Below are 4,003 nucleotides of genomic sequence, written 5' to 3'. Positions count from 1 at the left end.
GCTGTGATCTCATCTCTGGCCCTTACAATCATCTGCTCTGATAGAATGAAGTGACATCTTATTTTAGTTCATTGTTTAAAACAATCTAAGAATTTGATGATTCATTTTTCAAATGTCCGATGCACTCCTTTTAAGCCAATTCCTATAGGCGAGAGTAAAGCAGCCCCATCAGGCTTTATGAGATGGTAATTTTTTAAATGTGTTATTAATTTAGAGTTAATCCATATATCATAGCATTCCATAGTTCAAGCATGTCGAGAAGAATTGTACAATTGCTACCTTAGTTTCCAAACATTTTTTCTTCCTAGACTCTGTAAAATAGTCTCTTATTAACGCTGCCCCCACCACCACCGTCCTGAAACAAAAACAAAACCTACTTATTCCATTTGCTGTCCCTATAGGTTTATCCATCCTGGGTTTCCTATATCAAAATATGTAAAGACATATAACACAACCTCAGGAGCGTGACCTCCCATGACATAACATCACTGAGATATACCCTAATACAAACAAACAAGAACAAAAGAAAAATACAGAAAATGTTGAAAACCAGATCAGGTGCAGCATGCATGGGGGTGATCAAATTACAAGGTCTTAGCCATTCTAGTCAGGTGTATCCCTTTGATCTTTTGTCCTCATCTCTCCAATGCTGCTCTGTTTAGTAACCACTTTCCTCCCATCCCTCTATTATGCACAGAGGGAGATCACTGGAGGCGTTTTTCCTTTGTAGCTCCTATCTCTTGGGCTCCCACTTTATGGGAGCAGCCTGTCTTCCCTTTCTCCTACGGGTGGCTGCTAAGTTTGAACTGCTGACTGCGTGACCAACAGCCCAGTGCTGAACCCACTGAATGGCCACGTCTCCTTCCATTATAAATATAAAGGATCATTTTTTATCTTCAAGTTCTATCTTAGAGAGATTTTTTTCCCTTATTTTTCCCGGGTCCTTGTCCTGGCGCTTGAGGATAGAACCAGCGGATGGGCGGCCGCTGGCACCAAAGACATGACGCTGAGGGGACCGGAGTCCGCTCCCTCTGCCTCCGTACATAACGGGGACCGGGGCTGCACACCCAGCCCCCGCCAAGAAAAGGAGGGTTCTTAGAGAGATTTTATGTACACATGCACACACACACAGATAGTTTGCATTGATTTTAGTTAGATAAATGCCTGGTTAATTTTGAACTCTGCAACTTGCCCATGATGAGCACACGAGAACTTGGCTGGTCCCTGCACTTCCTAGACCTTGGTTTCCTCAGCCATAGTCAGTCCAAGTCAAAAGTGGTGGCGTAAACCCATCCAGAGACACCTCGGCAGCCATTCCTGGGGAGTGGTTTCTGAAAAGTCACAACCATGCAAATCCTGTGGAGCAAGTCTTGGCCCACATGGGGTTGCCATGCGTCAGAAATGAGTTGGCAATGAGTTAACATAAGCTTTTAGGGTGGCAGTAAGATCAAATAGAAGTTAGAATACCTTCTCAATTGGTACGGTATGCTGGTTTGATTAGGTACGAGTCCTCACAGGGGAGGGGGCACTTGAATTAGAAGCTGACAGATGGGTCATATTGGCAGGGACGGCCTGAGGAAGAGAAAGTCATGCAATGCCTACGATGTGCCAGGCACAGCGATCAACGTTTTCCCATACTACCTTCATAAAAATGACAAGCGAAAGCAAACAGGCAGCAATTGACAACTGTCCCTGGATAAAGGATATAAAGAGATGGGGGCCAAGCAGGCAACCAACCAGCTGTCTGCACAAAACACCATTTCACCCCACAAGCAACCAGTGCCACATCAGCGTCACGTGGCTGAGCTGCCCAGTGGGTAGTGGAGCCGGAAAAGGTGGCCGGGCAGGACGCATGAGGAGCAGTGCAACCGGAGAGGAGGGAGGCGCTTGCATTGGCCCAGCATCGAAGCGCACGGGTACTCCTATAAAAAGAAAACACAGAACCCCCCCCCAAGGCAGCTATACTGATTTTAGTTGGAATTAGACATCCAACCACGGATGCTTCTTAAAAGGATGAGGAAATGGGATTGCACAAGGTTTACTGAGGCAGGCAGGCAGCTGGGCTACAGCCTTGGCTCTTAAGCCAAGAGAGTTTGGGCTGCACACCTACCCAGACGATGCTCTCTCACTCTTCGTCCCTTTCTGTTTGGGGCCTGGCCTTTGTCGCGTCAGTGAAGAGAGAGAGGGCAGCGCAAAGGAAAACAAGCCTGTCACTGTCTTTGAGAGACAGGGTGAGTGCTGGAAATCGGTACGGGCACGTTTCATCCCATTTTCAACCCGCTCACATAAAGTTCTGTTTATGCTTTGAGAGCTGTCACCTTTGCAAAGAGGCCACATTTGAGAAACTCCTCTGGGAATCTGCAGGGGCTTTTTGGGACAGTCCTCAAATGAGCATGCTGACAGGCTGTAAGGAGCCAGCAGGACAGGGAGTCACACCTCAGTGGTGGGTTTGGCCCCATGAGTCCAGGAGGCTTGCAGGCACAGCAAAAGGGCCACACTCGGAGCAACAGGGTGATCAGCCATCACGCAGATGTCTCCCACACCACCTCTACAAAGCTACTGAGCAGGTGGCTGGTGCCCGGTAGAAACTGGCACACCTGCTTCTGCACCCCGCAGGTAGAGACAAGGGCCACTGGGTCTGCAAAACTCATCTGAACCAGCTCCACGGTGGCGGCTGGCTTCCTGTTAACTTGAAAGGAATCACCGGAGAAAGAAATCCTGCACTCCAGGAGTATAAGCTTCTTCTAGGCGCTTCTCTTGAGTAGCTCTGCACCCCAGATGCTTCCCTGGCTCTGGAGATTTTGGAACCTCTAGTACAGATATCACCCTTCACCCACCCCCACCCCCAAATCACTGCCTTCGAGTCAATGTCAACTCATATTGACCATAAAAGGCAGGGTTCAAATGCCACTGTGGGTTTCTGAGACTAACTCTACAGGAGGAGAAAGTCCCTGGGAGCAGCTGGTGTCTTCCAAACTCGTCACCACTGTGCCACCAGGGCCCCTTCCAAAGCAAGGTGCTACTGCGCTTCAGACACCTTTCTGGGAGCTCCTGTGCTTTGACCCTGAGGAAGTAGGATTGATGGCTTACTCTTTACTTTATGAAGGTTTCACACACGTTTGCCAAGGACCTTCATGAATGGCAATTAGACTTTGCTTTATTGGAAGATCAATGGGAAAGCCTCTGCCTGGGGAACATTAGCATTTATATGATGGTGCCATGAGACTGGGAAATTGCTTCACCAAACTTCACCTGTGCTATTCAAGGCAGTGGAAAGGGCAGGTGAATGTGGGGCGAGTTGGAAATACATCGTCAACCTCGGCCATCACCAATGCAAGCATTTACTTTGAAGGGCAAAAGTCACCTGTTTCAATCCTACCCACAAAATCACCGTGATTTTTCAGAGCATCTAACCCGCTAGGAAACCAACATAAAATAGGCAGCAGCCATTCTCCCTAAGCACATGCACACCCTGACTCAGTGTCAGGCTTCCCCCCTCTTTTCAAGGGCAAGTGTGCTGGATCCCGTTGTGTCTCTTGGAAACATATGCATTGGGATCGGAACCTGATACTTGCAAATAAAATCTTGTATGGAACCACACGGTGAGACTGTGTCCTAAATCAAACCACTTCAGAGTTATAGGAAGAACAGTGCAGACAGAGCCAAGCCTACAAGAGGAAGCACAGATGCCATGTGAGAATGAGCAGGAACCGAGGGACACTTGTGGAGCTTATACACAGTAAGGAATTAACTTGGCCAAAAGGCTGATTTGAATGGGTAGTCTCCAGAATTGTGAGAAACAAAATTTCTATTCTTGTATGCCTCCTGCTGCGCTGTTTCTGTTTCTGCAGCACTAGGTAACTAAGACAGCAAGGGAAGAGCTATCTAAATGCCCAACTCAAGTGCTAAGGATGAGTGCGGATAAACATTCTAAGCACACCCAATCTGCCCTAATCCAGCCCAAGGTCACCACCGAGCCCTTTGCTTTTCTGCATCACCCCTT

General features: G+C 47.9%; 1 non-coding gene across 1 annotated transcript; it reads right to left on the bottom strand.

Moving 5' to 3' along the window:
- Positions 1-942: 942 nt before the first annotated feature.
- On the bottom strand, positions 943-1,091 carry LOC142435318 (small nucleolar RNA SNORA57). The gene has a single exon (XR_012781394.1). It is a non-coding gene; the product is annotated as a small nucleolar RNA SNORA57 (small nucleolar RNA).
- Positions 1,092-4,003: the final 2,912 nt, after the last annotated feature.

Source organism: Tenrec ecaudatus, chromosome X, assembly GCF_050624435.1.
Source record: "Tenrec ecaudatus isolate mTenEca1 chromosome X, mTenEca1.hap1, whole genome shotgun sequence".
NCBI classification, from domain to species: domain Eukaryota; kingdom Metazoa; phylum Chordata; class Mammalia; order Afrosoricida; family Tenrecidae; genus Tenrec; species Tenrec ecaudatus.
The sequence above is the reverse complement of the archived record's forward strand: the minus strand, read 5'-3'. Positions and strand labels throughout refer to the sequence as shown.